This window comes from Danio rerio, chromosome 1 (assembly GCF_052040795.2).
Source record: "Danio rerio strain M-AB ecotype USA chromosome 1, GRCz13ab, whole genome shotgun sequence".
NCBI lineage: Eukaryota > Metazoa > Chordata > Actinopteri > Cypriniformes > Danionidae > Danio > Danio rerio.
This window is the reverse complement of record NC_141021.1, coordinates 1,697,091-1,711,633: the sequence shown is the minus strand read 5'-3', so window position 1 is coordinate 1,711,633 and position 14,543 is coordinate 1,697,091. Positions and strand designations below refer to the sequence as shown.

At 38.5% G+C, this 14,543-nt stretch overlaps 1 long non-coding RNA gene across 6 annotated transcripts in view; it reads right to left on the bottom strand.

Moving 5' to 3' along the window:
- The window catches only part of LOC141384236 (uncharacterized), a 94,626-nt gene that overhangs the window by 64,020 nt on the left and 16,063 nt on the right, over positions 1 to 14,543 (bottom strand). For all 6 annotated transcript variants that reach the window (XR_015476049.1, XR_015476050.1, XR_015476047.1 and 3 more), the window contains exon 2: positions 4,061 to 4,171. This is a non-coding gene — a long non-coding RNA (uncharacterized LOC141384236). The remainder of the gene's footprint in view (positions 1 to 4,060; positions 4,172 to 14,543) is intronic.

The following is a 14,543-nucleotide window of genomic DNA, read 5'->3' as shown; positions in this document are numbered from 1 at the left end:
CGCTCCCTCGAGCTCTGACGCCCTTGAAAATGAAAAGGCTACAGATATTTAAAGCAGTCGTATTATTAAAGTTCTTGTTCCTGCGAATCTATTTTTCAGCTGTTTCTCTCTGTGCTTTGACAGGCCCGTGACAGTAAAGTAAATTAGTCCACTTTAACCTGTGGCCCCGGATCATTTCTCAAAGGCACCTCTTTTTACCTGTGCGCCGCTCCATTCAGGGTCTAATTTTAGGAAACTGGAGACATCAAAGCCCGAGCGGCTCCATCCCAGAAAATCACAGCAAATCCCCATGACTTATCGCGCTGGGCTTCGTTCGAACCCTTGGCCTGCTCAAAGTGGATCTGGGGAATTAGACACCATTGACTGTATGAAGACGAGACTGTACAGAGCTGTGTGCTGCAGGGTTGCCAGGTTTTCACAACAATACAGCCCAATTGCAATCAAACTAGCCCAATATTGTTAAAACTCAAAATATGCCACCGCTGCAAGGGTGCCAGGTTTTCACACCAAAACTAGCCCAGCGGCCAATCAAAACTAGAATAACCCAATGATCAATTAAAACTACTTTAATGGACAATTAAAACTAGCCCAAACAAAACCAACCCAATGGCCAATTAAAACTAGCCCAGTGGCCAAAAAAACAACAACTAAATGAGCAATCAAAACTTGTTTAGTGGCCAATCGAAACTAGAATAATTAAAACTAACCCAATGATCAATTAAAACTACTGTAATGACAATCAAAACTAGCCTAAACAAAACTAGCCCAATGACCAATTAAAACTACCCCAGTGGTTTATCAAAACCAGCCCAATGGCCAATCAAAACGTGGCCAGTAGCCAATCAAAATGAACCCAAAAGACAAATCAAAACTAGCCCAGTGGCCAATCAAAAATAGCCCAATCAAAACTAACTTAATGGCCAATAAATACTAGCCCAATGACAACTCAAAACTAGCCAAACCTTACTTAGAAACCAATAAGAAATTAGCACTATCAAAGTAGCCCAATGACCAATCAAAACTAGCCCAGTGGCTAATCAAAACGAACCCAATGACCAATCAAGACTAGCCCAGTGGCCAATCAAAACAAACCTAATGACCAATCAAGACTAGCCCAGTGGCCAATTAAAATGAACCCAATGACCAATCAAGACTAGCCCAGTGGCCAATCAAAATGAACCCAGCTCAGTGGCTGATCAAACCTAATCTATTGGCTATTCAAAACTAGCTGTATAGGTAAAAATGTAATGGATGAGTTTAGAAAAACTCAGAAGTAAAGCCCAAACTTGAGAAATGAATCAATTAAAGATTAATAAAAAACCTAACATAAACATTGAAGATTTTCCTAATTAAATTGGAAAACTTTCTTCTGCATATTCCTTCCTAGTTATTAATATTTATCTACAATCCTGGAGAGTCCTGCCAGTCCGTTACTATAGAAACAAAAGTGTGCTCACTCTGTTTCATCAGCATAGCACAGTTTTTATCAATGGTAGAACATCAATTTGGCAGAATACAATATTTCAATGCAACTATCTAAAAATAATTGATGCATTATGTCAAATCTTTAACCCACAGACTAAAAAAATAACCTGCAGCAAGTGATTAAAAGTAGCCCAATTCTGCTGGAAATTCATGGACCTGGCAACCCTGGTGTTCTGGCGCATAAAGGCCACTGTGTTTAATTACCTGTCCGTGTCATGTGACGTCCCGTATCTGAGTTCTGTAATTAGGACCATCCAGAGGTTAATGGCTAAAGCAAATCAGTCTCTCCCAGACGACACGCTGGGTCAAAAAACTCCACAACCGAATATCAGACATCCACTCCTGCCTCAAATCCTGGAGCTTTGCATAATTGCCAGGGAGTTTCACAAGTAATTGCATGTAACACATTTGGAAAATTATAATGAAAATATGTACAATGTAGGGTGATTTTTGGAAATTTTTATGGAAACCTGAATGTTAAAATGCTACTATCGATAATATAGTGAGAAAGCGATACAATCCGCCCGGCTTTATATCATGGATATGTCATAGGCATATATACGGCTATATGAGGAGAGAATGATGAGTAGGGCGGGAGGTCATTTCTACCGATAAATGTGCGTTTCATGCAAAATACGAAAGTGAAAGCATGTTAACTATTAACGAGAGCTGTTTATCCGTTAAATTGACCAAACTTCAGTCTTAGTTTATATGTTATTTCTCTCTATAATGTAAGCCAACTGCTGTGTGTAAAAAAAAGTCTTACCTCTGATTTATACTTGGAGATGATGTCTGTGGGCGTCACCATTCAAAATGAAAGCACAACTTTTCGCTTATGATGTGTTTATTGCTCATCATCATACATTAAGGTTCACCAACATGGTTACAGTGGGCACCAGGTAGCCCGCCAGGTTCACATGAGTTGCCCGCAGGCCTGTTCTAGAAAATAGCTCACCATAGCACCACATATGAGTAAGCTGCATCCAATATTTTTATAAATATTCTTTTTTAATCACACTTGCATTGGTGTAAATTTGAAAATTACTTTAAGTTATATATTAAAAATCTTTTAAAACAATTTCAGACAAATGAAGTGTTTCATATTGATATTTATCTACCTTGTTAAATCCTTGTTGACAACTACTGTGAGAAATCATCAGCATGATCAATGTCTTCACTAAGATGAATATCATTAATTATTAACAATAACATATAATTAAAAGTAATTTAAGAAAAATGTGTTATTTAATAACTGGTAGCCCTTCATACTAATCGGTACCCAAGAAGTAGCTCTCAGTTTGCAAAAGGTTAGTGACCTTTGCATTGAAATAAGGACACCTGACAGCTGAGCAGGACTCTGCAAAATAAACCATGTAACTCTGACCAATGTGAGGAGAGTTTACTCGCATGTGACTTGTTTTAGCTCTTTTGGTCCGTTTAGAAACTTTGCCATGTGAAAGCGAAGCCAAGAACAAAGAGCAACAATGTAACAATTGTATTTCCTGTTTCGGAACAAACTAATCGATTCACAGGTGTGAAAGCAGCCTTAAGTAAACTCAAAAAAGTTTTGAAGTTTGTTGCCTTAAATTTATTGAGTCAATTCTGTTTTTGTTTCCAGCATGTTTAGAACAAAAATCATATAATATATTAATAATAAAATACATAAATAATAATTATAATAATAATAAAAATATTTAAGGATGATAAAATACTTATCTGAAATCTTTATTCTCTGCAACCAACTTTCAAGCCACTTTTGATTTTATAGTATGATTAATTTAGTTCTGTTAACTGTATATATATATATTAATATTAATTTTCTTGTTGGCTTAGTCCCTTTATTTATCTGAGGTCGCCACAGCGGAATGAACTGCCAACTTATCCAGCACATTTTTACACAGCGGATGCCCTTCCATCTGCAACCCATCTCTAGGAAACATCCACAAACACTCATTCACACTCACTCAAACACTACGGACAATTTAGCCTACCCAATTCACCTGTACCGCATGTCTTTGGACTGTGGGGGAAACCGGAGCACCCGGAGGAAACCCACGCGAACGCAGGGAGAACATGCAAACTCCACACAGAAACGCCAACTGAGCCGAGGATCGAACCAGCGACCCAGTGACCTTCTTGCTGTGAGGCAACAGCACTACCTACTGCGCCACTGCTTCGCCCATATATGTACATATATATTTTACATACACATACATATTGTACATATATATATTTTAGAGAGCCATACTTTTGCTTTAGCTAAATTCATTTTAGTTTTGATATAATGGTCGCCACGGTAACCGTTTTGTTAGTGTTTACCTGAGTCCTCTATTCTCTGCGTTCATTAATAATCAGCAACTCTTTGTCATTCACTCGCAGGGAATCTGAGGGCCTCTGTTTTCCATCCGCAATTATCTGATACAATAAACACATTAAAAACGTCCCCCAGGGAGACAAACTATTATTCATCCTGCCTGCGCTGACAACCAGCACACTGACGGTCCTGCGCTGCGGACAAAAAGAAGCAAACACAACGCGCCGGTTATCAGACTTTTCCCATTCAACAGAAACTGACCTGTAGTTCCAGAAGAGGCCAACAAAGTGGGAAAAAGATCCCGATTCTGTGTCCTCTTTGCTAATTCCAGAAGCGTTGTTGGTCCAATATCAGCAAGCTGAGCGGCGGTCTCTGCGGAGGAATAGAAATGCAATCTAAATCCATTTTGTGTTTACTCAGGCCCTCAGACACACAAAGTGAAGGTAATAACCTTCAGCCTCTGCTTATCTCTCTGTTTCCAAAAAAGCCAGTCGATGAATACATAAAAAATTAAATAAATAACTCTTAAGATTTTCTTCTTTATCCTCGTACTGATGTTGACCTGAACTTTGCGACGAATGTGAAGGCTGAAAACTGAAAAACGTAACAGGAAAATTCTCTTATCTGTTCTTTGAGGACGAGAGAAAATAAACAAATATATAAATACAGAAGTGGCGCTTCAGGGAGGAATTTCAGCCCAAATATCTGTGAAATGCTAATCTGTAAATTGGATGAAAGCATAAGTGCGCTGGGGAACACGTGTCGTGTTTGGACTCTGACTGTGAAGCTTAGAGTCTGGACGCTTTTGACTCCTTCCAGACACCGTGGCCTTTTCTTCTACATTTCTCTTTGGTGATTTACATTATTTTAAAACTGGCAGCTTTATGGCAAGCTGTTTTAGCATTTAATAAACCCTATTTATTGTAATCAAATAATTATATTTTACTGTAATAAATAAATAAATAAATTATGGGGTGGCACAGTGGTTAGCACTCTGGCCTCACAGCAAGAAGGTCACTGGTTCGAGGCCCAACTGGGCTAGTAGGCATTTCTGTGTGGAGTTTGGTTTTGTCGTGGGTTTCCTCCAGGGTGCTCCGGTTTCCCCTACAGTCCAAACACATGCACTATAGGGGAATTGATGAACTAAATTGGTCGTGGTGTATGAGTGTGTTTGTATTTGAATGAATGTGTATGGTAGTGTTGTAACGAAAGACAAATCTCATGGTTCGGACACACTACGGTTTTTGAGTCACGGATCGAACTGTTTTTCAGATCAGCAAAAAAGGGAGGAGACAAATGTCATTTGCTTACAATTTATACAATAACATTACTTCAAAAACTTTTGGTTTAACAAACAGATATTAGAACCCTTAATAACGTGCGTTCCAAACTGAGGGTTGTGATCCATACGGATCATGGATCAACTGTGATCCCTTACACCCAGGGCTTAATTTGTGCCGGAACACGCCAGATCCGGAACCTCATTTTACCGATCCCACTCCTCAACCACCCTCCTCCCCATCCGCTATTCACTCTCCATAGATATATACATTAGATGTTGCCTATCCTGTTGTTGTCTATTGGAAGGAATGCGTCAATAGCGCCGCCATCTTGGTACAGGGTAGCGCTCCTTTGAAATGAATGCGGGACCAAGGTACAGTGGAGGACAGTGGCCATCCAAAGCCAGAGATATACACATATACACATATATCTATGATCGAGAGTTTTCCTGGATGTTAGTATGCAATGTTTTTTTAAATTATGAAAATTATAATTTGACATCACTTTTCTACATTGATGGATTGGTGATCGCACGGGCATTCTTGACAAAAAGCTTGTGTTTGTGTGTATAGAGATGTACTATTCACCCTCCCTGTTAAATTTGATCTAATCCGTGTCCTGAAACACAGCTCCTCTCCTGCTTTCACTTCTCAAACTGACGGAGGGAGCGATTCGTTTGTGAATGAATCTCCGTAATGAACGACTCGTTCACTAGCCGACAATAATACAAGTTTCTGGCAGCGCAGCATCTCGTTGTCATATTTCTTATGCATTGATTGCTGATTTTATTCAATAAAACTAGGGTAAGCCGAGTGTTTAGTGCGAGTTGGAGCTACTTTGCCTTATGGTGATTGCAGTAAGAGACTGTATGATCATCAATAACGCTACCTGTTTAGCACAAAAGTTCAGAACATACAAAAACTTAAAGAACTTAATATTACCTATGAAATGTTCTGCCTTTGTGCTTTGTTTGCTCGTTACTACACTCGTAGACAGCGCTAAAGTCCCGCATCTTCACGTAATAACACTGTCATGTCTAGTGCGGTTGAATGACATTTGTCCTGGAAGCACTGTACCAATATGGCGGCGCTATTAACACATGCTCAGGGTCCCTATGCGATATCTAGTGTATATATTTATGTTCACTCTCACTTTCCCTCTTCACTTTCGTTCGCGACATCCAATCCCCTCCCCCCACCACCCCAGGAGGTTGGATTGTACGAATTCATATGAATTAGCCACTAAATCAAAAAGTTACGAATTGTTGTGAGATTGCGTTGAAAATACTGTGGAAAACGTAGTCTTTTAAACATAATTTGGGAAATATTAGGAAAAAAAAAAATGTACAGGAGGGCGAATAATTCTAACAATAACACATTTCAGCTGTACACATGTCAGTCATGGAGCTGTAGAGTAAACCTGCCTATAGATCAGCTTTTGCTTGTGGTCTATGGTTTGGTCTGCTGGACTGATATCAATGTCAATACCGGTTCAGAGTGTCAATATGTCAGCTAATGTGGCGTGTGACTTAATGAACCAATGAGACCACGAGAAAAAGCCCACGAGAGAAGTAGAGTGTGAATGGAGAGCCTGCAGCGCTGGCGTTAGACTCAGACTCTCAATAGGAAATCAATATTGATGTTCTCAATTACAGGAGCGCTTAAAAGCTAAACGAGCTCCCTAACGAGTCATTTAATCTAGGCCGCTGCCAGGTCAGAGAGGAGTCAAAGAGTGCACATGCTGCCAGTGAGAAAAACAAGTCAAAGTCTTGCTTAATTTGAGGCCGAATGTTCAGTTCTGGAGGAAAAGCGCAGTTCTGCTGCTGGAGCGTTCATTATTCAGCACACGGAGAGAGAGAGAGGAGATGTGAAATATAAAGTCTGGAGCTCTTGAAAAATTAAGTCCTTTTTTTTTAGCAAATGTTAAAGGAGACTTTTAACCTTCATGAAATCTTCATTGTCCTGCTCAAGAGCTCAAGCTTTATAGTATATAAGCGGGTTTATTTCTACAAACAATCTGTATTATTTGTGAGGTTATTGTTTTGTGAATGAGAACACTGGAGAAAAGGAAACTTATGATCATTCATTCATTTTCTTGTCGGCTTAGTCCCTTTATTAATCAGGGGTCGCCACAGCGTAATGAACCGCCAACTTATCCAGTAAGTTTTTACACAGTGGATGCCCTTCCAATAATAATAATAATAATAATATAATAATAATTAATGATGTTTAGTCACGGCTGCGCAGCGGGTAGAGCAATCGTCTCACAGCAAGAAGGTTCCTGGTTCGAGTCCCGGCTGGGTCAGTTGGCATTTCTGTAAGGAGTTTGCATGTTCTCCCCCCATTGGTGTGGGTTGTCTCCGGGTGCTCCAGTTTCCTTGGGTAAGCTAAAAATTGTGTGTGTGTGAGAATGGGAGCGTATGGGTGTTTTCCAGTGATGGGTTGCAGCTGGAAGGGCATTCGCTGCGTAAAACATATGCAGGATAAGTTGCCGGTCCATTCCACTGAGGTGACCCCAGATTAATAAAGGGACTAAGCTGAAAAGAAAATGACTGAAGATGGATGGATGGTTAGATAGATAGACAGACAGACAAACAGATAGTTAGATGTACAGATAGTTAGACAGACAAATAGACAGACAGATTAGATAGATAGATAGATAGATAGATAGATAGATAGATAGATAGATAGATAGATAGATAGATAGATAGATAGATAGATAGATAGATAGATAGATAGATAGATAGATAGATAGATAGATACTGTAGGATGGATGGATGGGCGGACAGATAGAAGACAGACAGACAGACAGAGAGACAGACAGACAGACAGACGGACACTGTAAAAAATGTCATTGTAAAATATAGGCCTGTCACAATAATCAATATATAGTCTTATCACACAACCCATGTACATGACCTCAATCATTTTTGGATATATCAGCCATACATAAAAACAGTTCTAGCAACATTTTAGCTGATTGTGCAACAGCTCTATCTCTATCGGAGGCGTCAGTGTCAGTATGGTTAAAAAAACACTATAGTATTTACTATCAATTATTATAGTATATTTTCATGTGGGTGTCTGACAGCTGGAAATACATCTGGTAGCAGACATCGCTGCCTCTGTTACATTATACCTTGTTAACGTTTATCATTATTTATTTAGGATAAGCGTTTTCACATTCTGACTCATTCACATTCTGATTCAATGCATGGTTGTTAAAATACATGAATACATTTATTCGTTCATTCATTTTCTTTTCAGCTTAGCCCCTTTAATTATCAGGGGTCACCACAGCGGAATGAACCGCCAACTTATCCAGCATATGTTTTACGCAGCGGATGCCCTTTCAGCCGCAACCCAACACTCTTGCATTCACACACACACACACACACACTCATACACTAAGGCCGATTTAGCTTACCGAATTCCCTATAGCGCATGTGTTTGGACTGTGGAGGAAACCGGAGCACCCAGAGAAAATAAAAAAAAACATAAATACATAAAAGTTAGATTATTAATTTTGTACACTATATTTCAACACAAACAGGGAAAAGTATGGACAAACTTAAACATTGTGATAATTTGGGCCTGTCAATTAAATATTGATAATAAAAAAAATGATCCCATCAGTTGGTTTTATCCATGTTTTAAAATAGCCCTCTTGTTAAGTATATCCTGTGAATTCAGAGGTTATTCTATGTGTGTTGGGTATTCATTTTAATAACAGGAGAAATAAACCAGTGCCACTGTTGTTTCAGGGTTGCTCAACATTATGCTTTCGTAATTAAAGTGGGTTAATAAAAACCACAAGCATGTTCAGTATTGCTAAAAAGATTTAGTGAAAATGGGGAAGGTGAGGACCTGCCGGACTAAACTGCGTGCTGTTTTAATCACCAGTTCAGTTTTTAACAAGAGGAACCAAACAAACAAATAGAAAGTGTTCAGCGTCAGTCCCCGAATCTGTTGTGAGTGGAGATGTTGAAATGAAGTACTGTAAATAAAGCTGGAGATGCAGATGCAGCTCACGCAGGAGACTGAAGGACTGGAGAAGCTCACTATGGCAAGCCCTTTTAGCATTTACAGGGTGTCCGCGGGGACTTAACATGGATTAAATGTTGATAAATCAATTTAGAGAAATTTAATCACCTTAAATAGTCTTAAATGCTAAGTTATGGGGTATTAAATTCATTTTTCTTCAGCTTAGTCTATTTCAAAGGTCGCCACAGTGGAATGAACCGCCAACTATTTTTTTAAAAAGTTGAAGGAAAATGAATGACCTTAGATTTTATTTTGGGATCTCTCTCTCTCTCTTGATTGGCATTAGATGGCATTAGCTTTGATTTCCACATGATTTGGAGCCTTGTTCATGCAAGTGCGCTAACGCTTAACTCATTTTCAGATTTATACCCTTTGTTCTCAATGACATGCATTTCAATCCAACAGCGGGAAGATTTGCCTCATTTGACCCACTCGACAAACTTCACGTTTCACAGAAGAAACACTTTTAAGACATTAAAATGTCCATTTCACTGAGTCGATGTGCCCCGAGTCAAACCCACTTTTCCACAATTACTTACTGTCCCTTCAACCTGAATCCCGCAGCCATCATAAATTAAGAGCTCATTCCTTGAACAAGAGTCAAAGCAATTATGACAGGGTGATTCATTTACAAAGTGCTGGAAGCTCTACACCAGCGAAGTCAGATCCGCCGCTCCAGTCATTATTCATTGTTAGAAATAACCCATGGAAGTTTTGGGGAGGAAAAAATCATGATTCAAGACCCCCGAGTGGAGGAAAAACCTCAGATGTCCTCTTTTCATTCAGTATTTCAATAATAGAACAGGAAGAGTAGACGCTCAGTTTATATCTCAGGAAATATCTTTACTGGAAAATAACAAAAATAAAAGAGCTTCAGATGTGATCAACCAGAGCATCCACATGAAATGTGACCAAATTATGTTTGCCTTGTTGACAATGTGTGCTATGTTGACCACAAGGTCGCCTTTAGCAATATCTCGCAAGGATATCATCGATATTTAATGATTAATGGAGATATTTCTACAATTACAGATGTGAATGTGTGACTATCAGAAGGTGTTTAAATGCATAAGCACAACAGTTGGGCATGGGTAATGTCTTATTGTTTGCATTAAATTCTCTGCAGGAAAGCAGTTAGTCTTCATTAGTTTATCACAGTAATAGTGTATGCAATATCCATGTTGCAGAGAGCTGCAATGCCAGCCTGATCTCACGAGAAAATGTAAGTATTTTACGTTTTGGCAGTTTAGTGGCTAATTTAGTGAGTTCAGTCGTAAGAAATTGTACGATTTTAAAAAGGAGGCGTGGCACCTAACCCCTCCCCTAAACCCAACCGTCATTGGGGGATGAGCAAATCGTACTAAAATGTACAAATTAGATCGTACGAATTCGTACGAATTAGCCACTAAATGAAAAAGTTACGAATTGCCGTGATATTGTGTTGGCATGTCATTTATTTTATGTGCTGAGCATTTGTGTGCTGCATTCATAGGTTGTTTATCCAAATTTGACCAATGAAATAGGGCCATGCTATTTTTATCTCCGCCTCCCCAGTAGCTGCTGTTTTGCTATTGGTTAAAGCAGCCCAAAATAAATCTAGAGCTAAACAAATACTAACACACGAGTCGAGACAAGAGGAAAATGACAACGTTTAGAATATCTGTCCTGGTTTTTAGTCATTTATAATGTTTTAAACTCTAAATGTTTGCACTTTGGCGTAGATTTTTATTTATTTTTTATTAGAATTAGATAAAAAAATAAAAAATAAATATATATATATATATATATATATATATATATATATATATATATATAACAAAAAATTATTCTTGATTATTAAAAGTCAGATCCGCCAATCCAGTTATTATTCATTATTGGAAATAACCCATGGAAGTTTAAAAAAAAAAAAAAAAAAAACATAATTGAAGGCCCCCGAGTGGAGGAAAAACCTCAGGTGTCCTCTTTTCATTCAGTATTTTAACAATAGAACAGGAAGAGCAGACGCTCAGTTTACATCTCAGAAAACATCTTTACTGGAGAATAACAAATAATAAAAGAGCTTCAGATGTGATCAACCAAAAAAGCATCACAATGTGACCAACTGATATTCGCCTTGTTGACCATCAGTTGTTGACCACAAGGTCACCTTAATGCAATGTCGCAAGGATATCATCGACATTTATTGATTATTGGAAATATTTCCACAACTACAGATGTGAATGTGTGACTATCAGAAGGTGTTTAAATGCAAAAGCACAATAGTTAGGCATGGCCGATGTCTTATTGTTTGCATTATACCAACTACATTCTCCCCACGAAAGCAGTTAGTCTTCATTAGTTTAGTAGTATATGCAATATCCATGTCAGAAAGGTGCAATACATGTCATTTATTTTATGTGTTAAGCATTTGTGTGCTGCATTCATACAGTAGGTTCTTTATTTTAATTTGACCAATTAGATGTGGCCGTGCTATTTTTATCTCCGCCTCCCCAGTAGCTGCTGTTTTGCTATTGGTTAAAGCAGCCCAATGGTAAATCTAGAGCTAAACAAATACTAACACACGAGTCGAGACAAGAGGAAACGGACAACGTTCAGAATTTCTGTCCTGGTTTTTAGTCATTTATAATGTCTAAATGTTTGCACGTTGGTATAGATTTAAAAAAAATGTTTTAATTAGATTAAAAACTATAAAAAAAAAAAAAAATTATTTCCGGATTATTTAAAGTCAGATCCGCCACTCCAGTCATTATTCATTGTTAGAAATAACTCATGGACGTTTTGGGGAGGTAAAAAAAAAACATAATTCAAAACAAAAAAAACTTCAGATGTCCTCCTGTCATTCAGTATTTCAATAATAGAACAGGAAGAGCAGACGCTCAGCTTATATCTCAGAAAATATCTTTACTGGAAAATAACAGATCCTGTTTTACACACACAAAAAGAGCTGCAGCTGTGATCAACTTAAAAAGTATCCAAATGAAATGTGACCGACTGATATGTGACCACTAGTTCGCCTTTAGCAATATGTCGCAAGAAAATCATCGATATTTATTGATTTATGCAGATATTTCTACAATTACAGACGTGAATGAGCTGGAAAATGTATGAATAATCTATGATGCTGACTGAGAAGGCCTGCTTTCTGTAACTACAGCATCAACTTTGACCCATATGATACTGGATCAGGCATACAGTAATAAATGAAAATTTCCCCTCATGCCTCATTTTGCAGGAAGCGTTTATAAATATCCACATTAAAAATAATGAACACTCACATAGGGCTGCACAATATACGTTTCAGCATCGATATCGCAATTTATGAATCGGTAACAGTCTGACGGATTAAGGTTGAGCATGTACAACGTTTTGCATGAAAATTGCTGAGTCATGTAATCAGTGTAGTCATAATAAATTGAAAGTTTTATCACGTGTGTGTGTTTTTAAAACATTTTACGTTTAAAGCATTTGGGCACAAGTAGGCCTTAATAATTAGATTTTTTAGCTATACAATACAACTACTCTATAAGACTATACAACTTTATTTTACTTTTGATTATATTATTTCTGTACCTTATATAGTTGCTTTACTATGTATCTACATACACCGGCCACTTTATTAGGTACACCTGTCCAACTGCTTGTTAACTCAAATTTCTAATCAGCCAATCACATGGCAGCAGCTCACTGCATTTCGGCATGTAGACATGGTCAAGACGATCTGCTGCAGTTCAAAGCGAGCATCAGAATGCGGAAGAAAGGGGATTTAGGGGACTTTGAAAGTGGCATGGTTGATGGTGCCAGACAGGCTGCTCTGAGTATTTCAGAAACTGCTGATCTACTGGGATTTTCACACACAACCATCTCTAGGGTTTACAGAGAATGGTCCAACAAAGAGAAAATATCCAGTGAGCGGCAGTTCTGTGGGCGCAAATGCCTTGTTGATGCCAGAGGTCAGAGGAGAATGGCCAGACTGGTTCCAGCTAATAGAAAGGCAACAGTAACTCAAATAAGCACTCGTTACAACCGAGCTCTGCAGAAGAGCATCTCTGAACACACAACACGTCCAACCTTGAGGCGGATGGGCTACAGCAGCAGAAGAGCACACCGGGTGCCGCTCCTGTCAGCTAAGAACAGGAAACTGAGGCTACAATTCACACAGACTCACCAAAACTGGACAATAGAAGATTGGAGAAACGTTGCTGCTCTGATGAGTCTCCATTTCTGCTGACATATTCGGATGGTCGGCTCAGAATTTGGCCTCAACAACATGAAAGCATGGATCATCCTGCTTTGTATCAGCGGTTCAGGCTGGTGCTGGTGGTGTAATGGTGTGGGGGAGATTTTCGTTAGGTCCATTAGTACCAATTGAGCATCAACGCCACAGCCTACCTGGGTATTGCTGCTGACCATGTCCATCCCTTTATGAGCAGAGTGTCTCCATCTTCTGATGGCTACTTCCAGCAGGATAACGCAACATGCCATAAAGCTCAATCATCTCAGACTGGTTTCTTGAACATGACAATGAGTTTACTGTACTCAAATGGCCTCCACAGTCACCAGAGCTCAATCCAATAGAGCACCTTTGGGATGTGGTGGAACGGGAGATTGGCATCATGGATGTCTCTGAGAAATATTTACAGCACCCTGTTGAATCTATGCCACGAAGGATTCTGGCAGTTCTGAAAGCAGAATCGGTGAGTTGTACCTAATAAAGTGGCCGGTGCGTGTATGCTGGTGGTTATGTTTGTGCTTTTACAAAAATTGCCAGACTACAATATCATGCATTGCATTTCGCTGAGCCAAAACCATTCATGGCATTGTTCGATGAACGTTGTTCATATTAAAATTGAAATGTCTGAAAAATGCATTATAAAAAAATGGAAAATGTTCAATTAAGTTATGACTAATCAAACAGTTTGATTTAATTAGACTTGTAGAGAAGTCTGCAAAAAACATTTTGCCAATTAAAGAAAATAAAGCCAAGTCATCTAGTAAATCGCAATACATATTGCAAAAAAAACTATATATATATATATATATATATATATATATATATATATATATATATATATATATATATATATATATATATATATATATATATATCAATTTTAGATTTTAGACTAATGTTTTGGCTTTTCTTTAAACGCTACAGCTCGTCATTCTCATTGAAGTTCAACACACAAACAATAAATAAGCGCTGAAGTGCACTGAAGGCCAGCCCGATTGTCCTCATTGGAAATGAGCCTCAAATCCAAACTGAAAGTCTATTAGTTGAGCCTCTATGGCGGCTCGTGAGCTCCATTCGAGAAAGACCAATTAGATGCGGTTTAAGAGAAGCTTTTCTGCGCCACTGGAACAATTTAGGGTTGAGTGCCCTCCTCAAGAGCGCCATACAGGCATTATCCATTAGGAGATTG